We start from the raw sequence: 18,760 nt of genomic DNA, 5'->3' as shown, positions 1-18,760 counted from the left end.
AGAATGGAGGTGGGTGGGTGGGGAGGCATTTGCAGCTCTGATACTTAAGGAAGAAATAATATTAATTCTATACAAACTCATCAATGAAATTCCAGATGAGGGAATACTCACCTATTCATTCTATGAGGCCAGCATTCCTTGGATACCAAAACCAGACAAAAATATTACAAGAAAGATGACTAACATCCTTAAGAATATAGATGTAAAAATCCTTAACAAAGTTGTAGCAAATTTAATCAAACAATATATTTAAAGGATAACATGTCGGGTCCAAATGGGGTTTATTCTAGAAATACAAGGTTGATTTAATGTTTGAAAATCAATCATATAAGTCATATATTAACATGCTACATGATCACCTCAATAAATGCAGAAAAACTACTTGGCAAAATTCAACATCTGATAAAAACTGATATTCCTGATTAAACAAACTGTTTACAGACTAGAAATAGAAGGAAATTTCCTTGACCCGATAAGCAGCATCTACAAACCACCTACAGCTAACGTCATACTTAGTGGCTATAGACTGGAGTCTTTCTCTCTGAGATCAGAAACAAGGAAAAGATGTCCACTCTCACCACTACTATTCAACACTGTACTAGAGGTCCTAACCAATGCAATTAGAGAGGGGAAAGAAAGAAGAATCTTTTAGATTAGAAAGGAAGAAGGGAAACAGCCACGAGCAAAAATTATCTAGGAATATGAAGAGACTTTGGTATATATGTGTGTGTGTGCGCTAAAACTTTTCAACTTATATTTTAAACATGTACTGTTTCTTTTATATCCACTATACCTTAATTTCCTAAATTGTTCAATTAGGAAAAATAATATTATTTGTGTGTGTGTGCAACCTAGTTTTCAAAGAAATACTACTTTCATTTCTGATTTTCCCAAGACCCTTGGGGAGTTAGGAGGTGGTGTAGTGCTGTTTCCATTATTCAGAGGATGTCTGAGCTCAGAGAGGCAAAGAGTCTTGAAGTTCTCATGGTCAAACAGTTGTAGACCCACAGTTAGAATCCACTGGAACAATCACAATACCTGTGCTGTTTAGAATACAAGTCTCAGGGGGAACATTGTAGTTGACTTGTTGGAGATTCCATTAGCCACATTCAACCAATAAATCTCCAACATCATTGATAATAGGTTTAGAATAAGATCAAAGTTACAAGTGATAGTTTGAGAGGATTTTCAATCACAAAATGCAAAGTACCTTACACTCCAGCCACCCTGATGAGTTATTGGATAGTTTATTGATCAATCATGTTGGGTAATCATTGTAAATCTGGAAGCTGTAGGACAGAGAACCTGTGTAATGGCACCCAAGTCATTCCCAATAAAAGAAGGAGCGCATAAAGGAAGGTTTTCTTTATGACTAACACACTCTCCTTGTGACTCTCAGATTCCTAGCGATGCTCTTCTTCTTAACGACGGATGCATTTTCACTCCATGTGTATTTGAGTTTTTCCTTTATCTAAAACATCTAATAGCCAGTGAAGGACAGGGATGGCCCCTGCAGTTCAAAGATCTACACTGTATCTGTAAAAAGGTTTGAATATATATGGGAAACATAAAATCCCAAGTCCTGCTTTATTGCTCCCCAGCTAGGTTTCTTGGACAAGACTTGTACCTGAGCTCCAGCTTTCACATTGTATCTAAGGAGGGCAGATTGTTATGGAGGAATATCTGAAAGTGACCCTGTTGCCTTTCCAATCAGTCTTTCTAGGAAATGAGGGCTAAAGTAGGCAAACGATACAATCATTGTTTTTATTTTCAGTTTTCTACCGCAAACTGGTCTGTTTAACTTGTGAACTAGACAGACTATTCATCCCTTGTTGGGGCCACCCCTTTCACCAATCCTTCTCAGTTAGCTTAATAAGCCCCATTTCGCTGTCTGCCCTCTCTTCTCACTTTACAGGCTGTGCAAGATTCCTAGCTGCTTTTCAGTTCCTCCCTTGAACTTTAATCGTTCAAGGACATTTCTATTTCCTTCAGTGCAGTGTAAGCACCTTGAAAGCAGTATTACATTTCACTCAACTGTCTCCAATACTTCGGCCACCTGACGTGAAGAGCCAACTCATTGGAAAGGACCCTGATGCTGAGAAAGACTGAGGGCAGGAGGAGAAGGGGGAGATGGGGCATGAGATGGTTGGACAGTATCACCGTCTCAATGGACATGAATTTGAGCAAACTCCGGGAGATAGCAAAGGACAGTGAAGCCTGGCGTGCTGCAGCCCAGGAGGTCACAGAGTCGGACGTGATGTAGTGACTGAACAGCTACTGGCTCATCACACAAACCTCTCTCCTGGCTAATTCATAACACCAAGCAGATATGAAGATGGGTAAAAGAAAAGAAGGCAACAGATAAAATGCACAACCATGTGTCCATAGCTTAGATTACAAAATGGCGCATTACCACGACCTTGGGGATCCCACCTGTGTCTCTCACCAGTCCAATCGTTGACATTGTTTAACTTAATCAAATTTAAAGTCACATAATATCTTAACAGGCAATGGCACCCCACTCCAGTACTCTTGCCTGGAAAATCCCATGGACCGAGGAGCCTGGTAGGCTGCAGTCCATGGGGTCACTAAGAGTCGGGCACGACTGAGCGACTTCACTTTCACTTTTCACTTCCATGCATTGGAGAAGGAAATGGCAACCCACTCCAGTATTCTTGCCTGGAGAATCCCAGGGACAGAGGAGCCTAGTGGGTGCCATCTATGGGGTCGCATAGAGTCAGACATGACTGAAGTGACTTAGCGATTAGCAATATCTTAACAATTTTGCTAAATGATACAAGGAATTTGGAACACCATACTTTGCATACTCCTTTTTTTGTAGTGCATTTTTTTAATGTTGCTTTTTAAACCCTACAGAGTTGATTGATACTGTTTTACACAGCCATCATTTGCATAGGTTTATCCCTCCTTGTGCTCCCTCTTACATCTCAGATCTACATTTGAAGTCCCCTTCCTTTTCATGAAACACTGCCTTCAGAATTTCATTAACAAAAGTTACTGCTAGAAGGCACATCCCTGGTGGTCCAATGGTTAAGACTCCCAGCTTCCAAGGCTGGAGGTGTTGGTTCTATCTCTGATCAGGTAACTAAGATCCCACAGGCCTTGAGGCATGGCAAAAAAAAAAAAAAATACCAGCTGGAAAAGTTTTTATTGATCTGAAAAGTAGCTTATTTTACTTTCATTTCTGATAGATTTTCCTTTTGCCAAAAATACAATTCAAGTTGGCATCTGTTTTCTCTGTGTGTGTGCTAGGTCGCTTCAGTCATGTCCGACTGCAACGCTATGGGCTGTAGCCCACCAGGCTCCTGTGTCCATGGGATTCTACTTCTTCTGTGAGTCTATTTCTGTTTTGTAAACAAGTTCGTTTGTATCATTTTTTAAAGATTCTTATTAGGTTATCAATATCTTTAGTTATTTTGTAGCCCAGCAGGCTTTGTTGGTGTAAGTAGAAGAACTGGTCAGGGTATCTTGTATCCAGACTGTTGGAATCACAAACTTCTACAGTCTTTTCATTGTTATTGCAACAGCGATCATGTGTAAACATAGTCTCATTTACAACGATGGAAAAGATGTTACTTTGGGAAAATATGCTTCCTTTTCTTGTCGCCATAGCAAAGTTCTTGAGAGAGGGGGGAAAAGCAACAGAATCAAAGAACCAAGGTCATCAGGGAGACACAAAGGATTAAAAGCAGGCAAGTGGGAGGCGGGCTGTACTAACTCCTGAGCCGGAAGCAGTGAGCTCCCCTCAGTTGGATGGACTTCTGTGGTCAGAACAGGTGCATCTGAAGAGGCTTGGGAGGATAATGCTGGACATTAGCAAGGCTCTAAATTTAGATCTCTTTCCAGAAATGACACCCATTTAGATGGGGTTCTTAGACCCATCAGATACTGTTGATGAAAACTGTTTGGAAACTCATTTTTCTAGGTGTCTGCATCAGAAACTCTATAACTCAACATGGATTATTATTTGTATTTCTGCCTGAAAATCCAACCAAATTTGAATGCTTTGCTTCCTGGTTCAAAGCTTGAACTTTGCTGTTTTCATTGAATGCCCCCAAACGGTAGGTTAACATTAAATATTAACCAACTCTATATTGCTTACATTTAAAAGTATAATTTGATAAGAGCTTTTCTCTAACCTATCTAGTGAATGCACTTCAACTGTGAATGAATTCCATGAATATGTGTTCTATTCAACAATTAGTAGAATCTGAAAGAAGTAATTTCTTCTCTGTCAAGCCGTTTCCACTAGATTGTCAAATCTTATTGATTTGACTTCTGTATGTAATTTGTGGCTCCATGTAATTTGGGCCTTTGGGTCTCTTTTCATTTAATTTTAAAGTCTTCTGGGAATCACTTCTCTCGTGTCATGCATTACTTGAGAGCTCTGCAGAATAATTTTCCATTTCGATGAATGAACCAGGTAGGGAAGACAGTTAGGAAGATTCCAATCTCTACTAAGCACTGTTCACACCTGGAGAAGAGAAAAATAGGATATGTGTTTCTTTCTTGGCATTTTATAATTTTCCCCACATGTATTAGTGGCATTTCTTAGCCATATTTATTAATTTCTCATGAAAATCCAGTCAAAATATTTTGATCTTACCAGTAATCTTTCAATATTTGCTGTTCTTTTAATAAGCCCTTATGACTGTTTTGATAAGTGGAGATGAATGATTGTTCTGAGACAAATTCACTTTTATCTGTTTTTTATTTTCAGATTTAGGACATGAGTTTGAGCAAATTCCAAGAGATAGTGAAGGACCGGGAAGCCTAGCACGGTGCAGTCCATGGGGACACAGAGAATCAGATATGACTTTGCAACTGAAGAACAAGACTATGTAAATAAGTGTATGAGGGACTTCTGTGATGCTCCAGCGGCTGAGGCTCCACACTCCCAACGCCAGGGGGCCCACATTCAATCCCTGGTCAGAGAACTAGATCCCACAGGCTGCAACCGAGAGTTCACATGCCGTAGCAAAGATGGAGCACATAAGATCCGGTGCAGCCAGATATTAAAGATTTAAGTAAAATATTTAAAAATAATAATAAACATAAAATAAAGTGCATTATAGGATAAAGTCTTTCAGTTATAAATATAATAGTTAATATATTGTTTAACTTATTCCTAACTGATAATCAGACTTTTTACTGATAGTTTTTGATTCTACTTCTGAAGATCTGCAATAGAAAGAGGTTTGATCCTGAATTCGAGCTGATGTAATAGGTCTCTGAAGTTATCTCATAGAAATGTTTAAATAGTGTTAGTCGCTCAGCTGTGTCTGACTCTTTGCTATCCCTCGAACTGTAGCCCACTAGGATCCTCTGTCCATGGAATTCTCCAGGTAAGAATACTGGAGTGCGTAGCCATTCCCTTCTCCAGGAGGTCTTTCCAACTCAGGGATTGAACCTGCATCTCCTGCATTGCAGGAGATTCTTTACCATCCGAACCACCAGAGAAGTCACAAAATATGCAGAATTTTAAGTAAAAGTAAGACAATAGTGTATGTTCATATATCTCAGGTTTCCTTTTCCTTGTCAAAGTGTTAGTTGCTCAGTCGTGTTCAACTCTTTTCAACCTCATGGACTGTAGGCTGCCAGGCTTCTCTGTCCACAGCACTCTCCAGGCAAGAACACTGGAGTGGGTTGCCATTCCCTACGCCAGGAGATCTTCCCAACCCAGGGATCGAACCAGGGTCTCCTGCATGGCAGGCAGGTTCTTTACCATCTGAGCCATCCGGGAAGCCATAGAAACGTTTAGTACCCCTGTTATTTCACTAGGGGGAGCTGTTGGTCCTTCATTACTCAATGAAGCAGCCGAGGAATCAGCCCTGTCTGTGAGGCCCTTTCTGATTAAGTGTTTCATCATGTCAAGCTCGGCACAGTTGTGAACAAACTCTCTAATCCTTCTGAGAGGCAGTAAAGAAGCTCCGAGAAAGAAGCTGATAAACTCAATCAGATACCTTAGAAACTTCTAAAGTATGTTCAGCTGGCTTCAGGCCCATCATCAAATACTAACTTCTGTAATACAAAAAGTAAAAATTATAAAAATTCCATACAAGAAACTCATTAAAGTTGAAAGCCATGGTAGGTCAAAAGGGACATAGTAAATGGTCTCAAAATTGCTTATTAAAGAAAAAACAGCCATGAAAATGTTGTCAATTAACCAGGTTTTTCTTTTTTTTTCCCTATTCAGTTCAAAGAATATGGTTATTCCTAACCCTCACAGCTTGAGGATGTGAAAAAGTTCCTGTGCTTACCTAGATCTGAATTTCCAGTGGCTTGCTAGACCATTCTGTCCCTTCGGAATCTTAGTTCTGGCTTCTTCTGGGGTCCAAATGGTTACAGAAGCAGGGAGCAAACATTCCCCCCGACCCCACCCCTTACCCACTAGCACAGCACAGAGCCTTCACTCTCAGGATGTCACTCCAATACTTTGGCCATGTGATGCAAGGAACTGACTCATTGGAAAAGACCCTGATGCTGGGAAAGACTGAGGGCAGGGGGAGAAGGGGGCGAAAGAGGATGAGCTGGTTGGATGGCATCATTGATTCCAGCGACATGAGTTTGAGCAGACTCTAGGGGATAGTGAAGGACACAAAGCCTGGTGTGACGCAGTCCATGGGGTCTCAAAGAGCCAGAGACGACTGAGCGGCTGAACAACAAAACAGTTGCTTTACAGTGTTGTATTAGTTTCAGGGGCAGAGCAAAGTGAATCAGTTATACATACACACATGTCCACTTTTTAGAAGATTCTTTCCCCATCAGATCAAATCAGATCAGATCAGTCGCTCAGTGGTGTCCAACTCTTTGCGACCCCATGAATCGCAGCATGCCAGGCCTCCCAGTCCATCACCAACTCCCAGAGTTCACTGAGACTCACGTCCATCGAGTCAGCGATGGCATCCAGCCATCTTATCCTCTGTCGTCCCCTTCTCCTCCTGCCCCCAATCCCTCCCAGCATCAGAGTCTTTTCCAATGAATCAACTCTTCTCATGAGGTGGCCAAAGTACTGGAGTTTCAGCTTTAGCATCAGTCCTTACAAAGAAATCCCAGGGCTGCATCAGCAGATGAATGGATAAGAAAGCTATGGTACATATATACAATGGAGTATTACTCAGCCATTAAAAAGAATACATTTGAATCAGTTCTAATGAGATGGATGAAACTGGAACCTATTATACAGAGTGAAGTAAGCCAGAAAGAAAAACACCAATACAGTATACTAACACATATATATGGAATTTAGAAAGATGGCAACAATAACCCTGTGTACGAGACAGCAAAAGAGACACCGATGTATAGATCAGTCTTATGGACTCTGTGGGAGAGGGAGAGGGTGGCGAGATTTGGGAGAATAGCATTGAAACATGTATAATATCATGTATGAAACGAGTCGCCAGTCCAGGTTCAATGCACGGTACTGGATGCTTGGGGCTGGTGCACTGGGACGACCCAGAGGAAGGGTAGGGGAGGGAGGAGGGAGGAGGGTTCAGGATGGGGAACGCAGGTATACCTGTGGCGGATTCATTTCGATATTTGGCAAAACTAATACAATATTGTAAAGTTTAAAAATAAAATAAATTAAAAAAAAAAAGAAAATTATAGGCCAGTATCACTGATGAACATAAAAAAAAAAAAAGAAATCCCAGGGCTGATCTCCTTTAGAATGGACTGGTTGGATCTCCTTGCAGTCCAAGGGACTCTCAAGAGTCTTCTCCAACACCACAGTTCAAAAGCATCAATTCTTCGGCGCTCAGCCTCCTTCACAGTCCAACTCTCACATCCATATGTGACCACAGGAAAAACCATAGCCTTGACTAGACGAACCTTTGTTGACAAAATAATGTCTCAAAGTAACCAGTAAGGACCTACTGTACAGCACAGAGAACTCTTAACTTCTCTTTTCCTCTTTTCTTTCTGTTATCAAATTCCAGCTCCTCAGAAATATCACCCAGATAATCTGCTGATAAGCAGACCAAGTTGTGTTTCTTCTTATTGTGGGGCCTGGGTTGGGAGGGTCGGAGAATCAGAGGGAGGAAGCCAAAGCTGGGATCCTCACTGAGATTCTGACGTCTGGTTAAGGTGGGTTTTCACGTGAAGGAGTCTTGATGAAGGTCGGGTGAGCGCACCAGCCTCACCATTAGGACTGTTCGACACAGCAGGCAAAGATTCAGAGGCAGGGGTTGAAAGTGACTCGGGGTGTTAATTATCTGCAATGCTCCCTGTTAAAAAGCTGATGGTCTTTCAGGAAGATATGGGAAGACCAAGGAATCTGTAGCTTTCTGAGCAGGCATTTCCTGGAATAGTAAACACACTCAGGAGAACCGTGGAGTCACATCAATGCAATGAGCTGGGCAGGAGAAAACAGATCCTCCTGAGACAGTGTGGGTCTCAATCCCAGAAGAGCCTGGCATGGAAGAGCCTGGTTCCGACAGGTGTGTGCACCCTCTCTGCACTTATTCCACAGGCATCTGGGGCTGTTTACCCAGTCTCTGTGCCCGGGAGATAACTCAGCCTTGCATTTCACGTTATCAGATTGTCTCCTGAGTGCTCAGAGAACCTGAGCATTCCTGGAGTTGGAGGTCACATGGGAGAGGCTGGGGTAAGAAGCAAGGGTTTCTAGAAGCTCCGGGAAACAGCAGACTAGTGGGAAGGTGCATGCATGCTAAGTCACTTCAGTCATGTCTCTTTGTGACCCCATGGACTGTACCCCGCCAGGCTCCTCTGTCCACGGGATTCTCCAGGCAAGAATACTGGAGAGGGTTGCCATGCCCTCCTCCAGGGGATCTTCCTGACCCAGGAATCAAGCCCACCTCTCTTATGTCTCCTGCAGATTCAACCTGCAGGAAAACCTGTCTCACAAGCAGGTTCTTTACCACTAGTGCCACTTGGGAAGCCCAGTGTGCAGATACTGAGTCCTGAATACACACCAGCCCTCCTTTCGTGAACTCAGAAAGAACTCTGCTTTATCCTTGGGGAGAAAGCCTAGGAGAAACACCCAGAAGGGACCAGAAAGAAGCCTCCTCATTTCCTCTCTCAGGGAACCTCGAGGAGCAAAGAAAGGAACACCTGCTCTCCACCCACTACCATCCCTGGGGGGAGAAAGTTCTAGAAAAGCACTGACAGTGGTATCAGTGGTATAGTCTCCAAGTTGGCATGGCTTTGGTGGCAGTTCCAGATGAGAATCCGCGGTGGTCTTCCCAGGAGGCTGGTGGGGGAGTGCTGAGTGGCGTGCATGGACCCGGGGATCCTCCCCCAAGAAGGTCTGGAGGAGCAGGTGCCCAGCAGCCATTCAGGTGAAGAGAGGCCCAGGCTTCATGGTAGGGTGAGGCTGAAGACCTCAGGGTCCTCGGGCAGTCCCAACCCCAGGCTCAGGGATGCTAGCTCTGTGGTCCTCAGACAGTCCTGGTAACCCAGGGACCCACCTGCCCCCAGTGGCAGCATCCATCAAGAATCAGCCAGAGGCCAGAGATTCCCCCAGCGACACGTCCCCTGAACCCACGTTAGCTTGACTTTGCCTGGATCAAGTCCCCAAAATGCCCACAGCCTCCCCAATCCCACTTGACCTTAAAGAACATTCTGGAAAGGACAAGTTGGAGTGAAAAGACAGGATGCTCTTGAGCCATTGCAGGTAAATCATCTCAAGTGCATGAGTCAGATATGTCACTTAGTACCATGTGACGAAAGTGCGGGTCCCTCTCAGGCCTCATGGGGACCACAGTGAGGAACCTGCAGGCTCATTGCATCTCCAGGGGAGTCTCCTCTGCGGGAATGGACCAAGTGTAAAGGGAAACAGAGGAAAAGATGAATATCTCCTCCCAGTGAAGCTCCTACTCATTAAACTTCAGATCTGGTCTCTGTTTAGAGGAAGTATTAACTTTCTTTGAAAAATAAAGTAAATAGTAAGTAGCCACATAATAATACATTAAAGCTTGCTTAGAAAACCCTCACCATCAAAAATCAGATTTGGAGCAGGTTAAAAACATTTATCTTCAAACATTGAAATGATATGTGTAAGATGTCTCTACACACCTGGACATTTAAATACTGGTCGTTGCTTTCTTTTTTATAGTCTTTCTGATTTTTGTCACTCAGCAGGTTATTGCTATAGTTTTTGTTCTTGTTTTTTTCTTTATGGTATAGTTAAAAAAAATTTTTTTTCTAAAACTACTCTGGGGTAGCACGTACAGAGTATCTCATAATGGTTTCAGAGCAGTCTTGGGCAAAATAAAGTCATCGCAGGTTAATTAAGAAATTTAGAAAATTCTTCCATGGACATCTCTCTGCCCTGAGAGGAAGGGTTATAATTAAGATAGATTCAGTGTCATTAGGATCATTTGAGATGCCAGCTCTTCAAAAACTGAAGATAATAAAGTCAGTAGGGAGAAAACGCTCTGTGTGCTTAACTCATTTATGGAATGAACTGACCTTGATTGGGACAAGGAAAAGGGAACTTTTTTCCTCTCCCCACTCTGTCTTCATACATGCACGGTTGATCCCTATTTCCAAGGTCTGGGTGTGCCCCTAAGCTGATCCTATCACTTTCAAGGATTAGAACCATCTCATATTCAGACCTTGAATATGAGAAAGTCAAGGTCAAGACCCTTGTGACTCACAATTAAGTCTGTTATTCAAGTTGAAGCCTCCCACAGCTGAGGCCTGGTGCTTTGGGAACTCGGGGGGTGGGGGGGGGAGGGCCCAGAGGCAGGATGGAGCTGGGAAGGAGGAAAGGGCTGCTCTGGGAAGCTCTCTCTCCTGGCCTACGCGGGAGGAGGGTCCCAGGATGAGGGCCAGTCCCAGTGACTGCTCCCATGGGTCCTTTGGGCTCAGACACACCCAACCTGGGACGACTGAGGCTGCTGCTCCCTGAAGGGACAGATGGACCTTGAGTCCAGCCTGGGACGCAAGGACAGGAGAACAGGGGAGGGGTGAGGCCAGGGCGAGCCTTCCAGGCCAGGCTCTGGGGGCCAGTAGGCGCAGCGAGGACCTTGATTTCACTTCCTAGGACTGCTGTCACAAAGCACCAGACCCTTGGGGTAGGGCTGGGGGGTCTTAAAACAACAGGAAGGTTGCCCCTCAGACCTGGAGGCCCGAAGTCCAAAACCAAGGTGGCCCCAGGGCACCTGTGTGTGCAGGGGACCCTTCCTCATCTCCTGCAACTTCCAGTGTTTGGGGGACAATCTCTGGTGTCCATCCCTGGGCTCTTGGCCGCGGGGCTCCAGGTGCTGCCCCTGCCATCACACTCCTGTGTCTCTCCTCTTTCGAGAATGTTGGACCCTATCTTCCCTTAAGCAATTACATCTGCAGTGTCCTTCTTCCAAACCAGGTCACATTCAAAGGGACTGGGGTCAAGACGTCATATGTTTCTTGGGAGGAGACACAGTTCACCCCGCAAGAGACCTGGAAAGCCCTTGCCGGCCCCTCATGGCTTAGTGTTTAAGTGGGAATGTCAGAGGGGACCCTCTCGGTCCGTCCTCCGCTTGGTTTCCGCCTTACAATCAGCCAACTCCCATTGACTGTGCACTCAAGCTTCCAGAACCTCCTGTTGGGCACATGCAATGGCCTCTGTGGGCCTCCTCAAGCCTTCCCACACATCCACTGAGAGAATTCTTTATGCTTCAAGCTCAGCAGCACTTCCTCTGCTGGGCCTTCCTTCAGCCTTCCACCCTCCACATTGTCTTCTAGCACTCACAGTGGGATCCTGTTAACTAGCTGTCATCCGTGTAAATCATCCCCTTTGGGTTCGGGGCCCCTGATGTGATAGGATTGTTAGGATTGGTGGCTGAATTCTCCACTAGACGCTCCTCCACCCAACCCATTAATCCCTAGTCTGCTCATGCTTGTGCTCAGTCACTTCAGTCATGTCATGGACTGTAGCCCGCCAGGCTCCTCTGCCCACGGGGATTCTCCAGATAAGAATACTGGAGTGGGTAGCCACGCCCTCCTCCAGGGGATCTTCCCAATCTAGGGACTGAACCTTCATCTCTTGTGTCTCCTGCATTGGCAGGTGGGCTCTTTAGCACTGAGCCACTGGGAATGGAGTAAAATGCTGCATTTGACGACTGGTCAACATTTATTGGAAGGAAGACTTGAGATGCCAGGATACCTCCCTCCGACGGGGCAAAGGGAAGGAGTTGAGCCTTGGCTCTGAGTCTGTGGCTTCCAGAGTCAGGCCAGGTGTCAGCAGGTGGGCCTGGCAGGTGGCTGATGAAGGGTGTAGGTGCCCAGAATGAGAGTTCAGGGACTGTGCCCATTTCAGGGCAGCAGTGGGGTTCTGAGGAAAAGAGAGGTAGATGGGAGGGAAGGGAGAGAAGGAAATTCTAGGCGTGTCCTGCTGGAGGGGACGACAGCTCTGCAGTAGTCTGGGAATCCTCAGAAATGGACTGAAGGTAGGGATATGTTTGACAGTGACTGTGTTCTCAGAGTGCTCCGCAGTGTCAGGAGAGAGTGTTGCTTGTTTAGTGACAGTCAGACTGTTGTTTTGTTGTTCAGTTGCCCAGTTGTGTCTGACTCTTTGTGACTCCACGGACTGCAGCACACCAGGCCTCTCTGTCCCTCGCCATCTCCCGAAGTTTGCCCAAGTTCATGTCCATTGCATCGGTGATGCCATCCAGCTGTCTCATCCTCTGATGTCCTCTTCTTCTTCAAGACAAATGAAATGGCACACTGGTGCCATGATCTTGTCCAGGAATTCACACGTGTTACATTTGAACTGACACTTGCTTTTAAATTGTGCTGGAGAAGACTCTTGAGAGTCCCTTGGACTGCAAGGAGATGAAACCAGTCAATTTTAAAGGAAATCCACCCTGAATATTTATTCATTGGAAAGAATGATGCTGAAGCTGAAGCTCCAATACTTTGGCCACCTGATGTGAAGAGCTGACTCACCGGAAAAGACCCTGATGCTGGGAAAGACTGAGGGCAGGAGGAGAAGGGGGCGACAGAGGATGAGATGGTTGGATGGCATTCCTGACTCAATGGACGTGAATTTGAGCAAACTTGGGAGATAGTGGAGAACAGAGGAGTCTGCATGCTGTAGCCCATGCTGCTGCTGCTAAGTCGCTTCAGTCGTGTCCGACTCTGTGCGACCCCATAGACGGCAGCCCACCAGGCTCCCCTTCCCTGGGATTCTCCAGGCAAGAATACTGGAGTGGGTTGCCATTTCCTTCTCCAGCAGTAGCCCATGGAGTCCCAAAAAGTCAGACACAGCTTAGCAAATGGACAACAACATTTGAATAACATTTGAAAACCAGCTCAGTGTGTGGGGTTTTTCCTGCTAAATAGATATGCCGCGCCATCTAGTGGCGCCCTGGACAAACTGCCCGTGGTCTGGAACAGGTTCTGTTTTCCACCAAACTCTTGTACTCTGTGTGCGCATGTGTCCAACATAATTGATGCTTAATTAGGATAAAATTCTAATGAGAAAAGACTTTTCAGTGGCCATGATGCCTTTCATTAAAAAAAAATGTTGGGAGGAGAGAAGGGAGGAAACAGGGATCTTTGGCAAGAACAACAATTTATCAATGAATAAATATTGAATGTCCACCGTGTACCAGACCCTGGGCTGTGGTGGGGTGGCAGCACAACCTGCCCTCCTGGGAAATGCATAGTCACGTGTGCACATCCTCACATTTCCGAGGATCTGTTTCACACGGGTGCATACTCAGAAATTACAGAGAGAGAATCCTGAGTCTATACAATTTTCTAGAACACTCAAAACTCTGTGTTATTTGATATATAGGAACCTCCTGCCTTTCAGTTTTTCAGTTTTGAAGATTAGTGTTTTATGAGCCATCCTGACGGCAGGCTCACTTCAGTCCCCACCCCACTCCATGCCAGTGCAGCTGTCCTCAGCCCAGGTCCCTGGAGACTTGCGACTTTTTAAAATGGATTATTTTATCTTGTAATTAACTTTTATTGGTTTATGGTTGCTTTACAGTGTTGCATTAGTTTTGAGTGTACAGCAAAATGAATCAGCCATACATACACATATGTATTCCCTCCCTTCTGGATTTCCTTCCCATTTAGGTCACCAGAGTGCATTAAGTAGAGTTTTTATGTTTTATGCTTGCTTTCAAAATGTGAGGAATCCCGTTAGGATTTTTCCATCAATTGAAATAAATAAGCCATACCAGCAGAAGGACATATACATATAAATGAAATAGACAACCTATCGTTGGGCCTATTTTAGAAGTGAAAATAAAATGACTAAACTTATTATTAAGGAGAAGGCAATGGCACCCCACTCGAGTACTCTTGCCTGGAAAATCCCATGGATGGAGGAGCCTGGTGGGCTGCAGTCCATGGGGTCGCTAAGAGTCGGACATGACTGAGCGACTTCACTTTTGATTTCCTGCATTGGAGAAGGAAATGGCAACCCACTTCAGTATTCTTACCTGGAGAATCCCAGGGACTGGGGAGCCTGGTGGGCTGCCATCTATGGGGTCGCACAGAGTCGGACACGACTGAAGCGACTTAGCAGTAGCAGCAAATTTATTATTGGAGAAGGCCTTGTGTTTTTGTTTCATTTTGCTCCCTCATTTAATTTAAATATGCACAGTATTTAATAGAACATTCCAGATAATAAAGTAGGGGGCTTGTCAGGAGTCAGCCCCCTTACGTCACTTAACGTTTGGTCCCCTGTAGATATTCCTAGAGAGAGGCAGGGTGCTTCATGGATTGGAAGACTTAACTTTATTAATGTTGATTCTCCTATAGTTGCTCTAGAAAAAAGACTGCTCCATGCCAGCCAGTGTTTGAGGAGCTTTGTGGAGTGAGGAAAAGAGAGGTGCTCACTTTTTACGTAAATCTTAAAGTGTTCTAAAAATGCAAACCTTTTCATTTAAAAAGTAACTGTTCAGAAAGTGAAAAGACAAGCATATACTGGTAAGAAAATGCTTTTAAAGCATATCTGCTGAAGAACTGACATCCCGAGTACATAAAGCACTTTTACAACTCAATATTAAGAAGATACCCTGAATTAAAAAAAAAAAAAAGACAAGTGATTTGAACAGATGTACATGTCACCAAAGAAGATATATAAATGGAAAATAAGCACATGAAAAACTGTTGGTTATATCATATCATGCGTTGTCATTGGCAAATGCAAATTAAATTACTTTGAGTCCCACCACTGGAATCACTGGTATTAAAGAGTGAGAAACTGAATGTAAGCGGGGATGTGGAGCAACTGGAAATCTTGGAAATCAGAATTGTTGATGGGAACACCGCCTTGGAAGCACTTTTTCAGCTTCTCAAGTCGTTCTCACATACCTGCCTGTCACTCAGCAACCCCACCCCCTGGTAGTTACTGGAGAAATGGCGATACACGTCCACGCAAAGATTTGTAATTGAATGTTCACAACAGCTTTGCGTGTGGGAGCCAAAAATCTGTCAGCTATCCGAACTGACGAGTGAATCTTACTAGAGGCCGGTGGAGGGGTCACTCAGTCACATGAGCCAAAGGCCATTGAGTCACAGAGTGTTGTGGAAGTCGTGGAAGGGTCTCAGGGCGGTAGGTTAAATGAAAGAAGATGCACAGACCTCAGACTGTACAATTCCACACATGTGATGACTTCACAAAAGCCAGTTCAAAGTAACATAGAGCAGAGCAGTTGTTTCTGGAAGGTGGGGAATGAGCTGACCACACAAACACAGTAGGGAATTTTGGGGGGCAGTGAAGGAAATGTACATCGTGAATGTGGCAGTGGTTATAGGGCTGTTTGCATTCATCAGTCTTATCAAATTGCATACTTAAAATTGCTGGATTTTATTTTAGAGGTATAAAGGTATACTTCAGTAATACTGATTAAGAAAAGAACTGAGTCATGAGCCTTATCTAAGCCAGCCCCTGGAGAACGGAATAGAATTCCCTAATGGATCTAGACTTATCAAGATTCATGCCCAGGATAGGGACGAACCCACCTTCCCTCAAACACAGACCATCTGAAACCCAGGTTAACTGGGGGTTTGTTAGCGAGAACAAAGGTGGAGTTACAGCCAGGTTTGTCTTCTACCCAAGGTCAGATCTACAGGCTTCAGAGAACACTAACATCCTTATTCAAATTAATCATATATAATTGCCTTGTATTTCAAATCCAGCTTTTAGTGAATAGGTCACTACCTGTAGAACCATTCCTAGAGATGCAAAGTGTGTAGATGTTGAAGTGTTAGTGGCTCAGTCGTGTCCAACTGTTTGTGATTCCCATGGACTGTAGCCCGCCAGGCTCCTCTATCCATTGAATTCTCCAGGCAAGAATAGATGTTACTGAGCAACAGTTATTCAATGAAAAGACACATTTTGAGAAAATCTTCCAGCTCCTTGAGCTGGCACTTTAGGAAAGAATGGATTAAGTTCGCCTTGAATGAGCTGTGACATTGTGACCAGCACATGTGGTGTGGGACCTTCCTGAAACTTCTCTTTTTCTTTCCTTCGTTTGGGTTATTTTTTTTTTCAGTCCTTGGCTGCTTGGCCTGTCCTGTTGGCTTTGAAGGGAAGACATTTTTGGCCAAACTCTCAGAGAGGAAAGACATAGGTTGCTTTGCTCCTGAAAACTGTTTATTTTTCCCCCACTACATATGTTTTGTTTCCATTTCTGATGTCTGTGCTGAAATTTAAGAAGCCAGCCTACACCAATGGTTCTCATTAAAACTGACCTGCACTGGTCCTTGCTGCTATCTAGATTTGAGGAACAAAGCTCTTTTGGGGTCAATATGGGACTGCGCATAACTGACATTCTCTGTGGGTGGTGAGCTCCTGGTCATTGTCAAAGAATTTGGGCATCAATTGACTGAGCTCTAACACAGGCTCAGCTGAACCATCTGATATGTAAGAAAGACAATCTGGCAGAAAAATAATCAGTGCCTTCTTCTACATTCTTTAGGTCCTAAATACCTTTGGAATGTAAGTAATCAAAAACCAAACAAACGTTATCTGAAGAGTCCCTTTTCTTCCTAAAAGCCCTCCCCAAGTGACCGACGTGAAGCTGGACACTCAAGAATCTCTTTGGTTAGCCTGGTCACTTGGAAAAATGTAGTGAAAAATATTGTCTGTTATGCTGGGAATTTACACATAATAAATCCATCCTTGAATGTATTTACACTTAAATGTGTCTCTGCAGATAAATATCCAGGTTTCATTTTGTGAGAAAATGAAAACCATGTAGCCCGGGGCATTTTTGTCTCAGTTATTAGGAAACCTGAAGTTAATCCTCTGAAGAGTTGTAATGATGAGTCCGGCTTAGGCACCTATTAAGAGCTGATGTGTGTTTTTTTTTTTTTTTTGAACCATCTGGCACATGCCCAGCCTTGGAGACCCGGGAATAACAAGACTCTGGTCCCTTCTCCTACTTCAGGCCTTTCTGGTCCCAGGTGAAGTCCCCACCGCACGCTTGAAATGCTAATATTCTATCCCGGGGTTGCCGTGGAGAATGTCTAGACTGAAAGGAAAAGAACCTTCTCATCCTAATAGGAAATAGAGTTTCCTAGATTGCCAGGGGTATCAGGAGACCCCCACGCTGCTGTGATAAAAGGCTTCTCTGTTCACAGCCTCCTCCGTCTACCCCACTACCTTTCAGAGAGTGACGCTGGCTGTGCCTTGATCTTGCTTCCCTCCGCCACACCTGACCTTACCACCCAGCTCTGTCTCTCCTGTTCCCCATTTCATTCTACACGCTCAACTGGGGTCCCTATACCATCCGTGCACCACACCAGAGTTCTTGTTATATGTCTCATGTCATAGGAGAATCCACCAGAATGTCTCTGTGGTTGTCATTAGCAACTTTTCTCCAGTTATTTCTGGTTCTCCTGCACTTACAGGCACAGGGTAAGACTCCACTGAGGCTGATACGACCTGGTGACCTAAGCGCTGGCCTGTGACTTAGCTCTTTGGCAGCCTCTGTGATTGTGGAAGCAGGTGTCGAAATGAGGCCTCCATCAGCTTGGACCCCTAAGTTACAAGAGGGAACAGCCCACTGCCAGCCCACCATCATCAGTCAGGAAAGATACCTTGGTCATTTTCTCCTCTGAGGTTCAGGAGTTGTTGTATTGTTACTACCATACAACCTGGCGTATCCTGACGATATGGCTTTCCCTGTGTTTGTCAATTTTTCTGTTTCACAGTATTGCATAAACTTTTCACATCCTGTATTTTCCTGGAGCATTCAAGACATGGTTTGTATTCTTTTTTCCCCCATTTTTTTGCTTTATTATCCATCACTATTCTTACTGACTTGGAGAGGGTGATGGCACCCCACTCCAGTACTCTTGCCTGGAAAATCCCATGGATGGAGGAGCCTGGTAGGCTGCAGTCCATGGGGTCGCGAAGAGTCGGACACGACTGAGCGACTTCACTTCCACTTTTCACTTTCATGCATTGGAGAAGGAAATGGCAACCCACTCCAGTATTCTTTTATTTTGTTTTTTTTTTATTTTATTTTTTTAAATTTTATTTTATTTTTAAACTTTACAATATTGTATTAGTTTTGCCAAATATTGAAATGGATCCGCCACAGGTATACATGTGTTCCCCATCCTGAACCCTCCTCCCTCCTCCCTCCCCATACCATCCCTCTGGGTCGTCCTACTCCAGTATTCTTGCCTGGAGAATCCCAGGGACGGAAGAGCCTGATGGGCTGCCATCTATGGGGTCGCACAGAGTGGAACACGACTGAAGCGACTTAGCAGCAGCAGCAGCATTCTTACTGACTACAGCAGCCAAGTCTGAGAACTTTAGCAT

The sequence above is a fragment of the Bos javanicus genome, chromosome 24 (assembly GCF_032452875.1).
Source record: "Bos javanicus breed banteng chromosome 24, ARS-OSU_banteng_1.0, whole genome shotgun sequence".
NCBI classification, from domain to species: domain Eukaryota; kingdom Metazoa; phylum Chordata; class Mammalia; order Artiodactyla; family Bovidae; genus Bos; species Bos javanicus.
The sequence above is the reverse complement of the archived record's forward strand: the minus strand, read 5'-3'. Positions refer to the sequence as shown.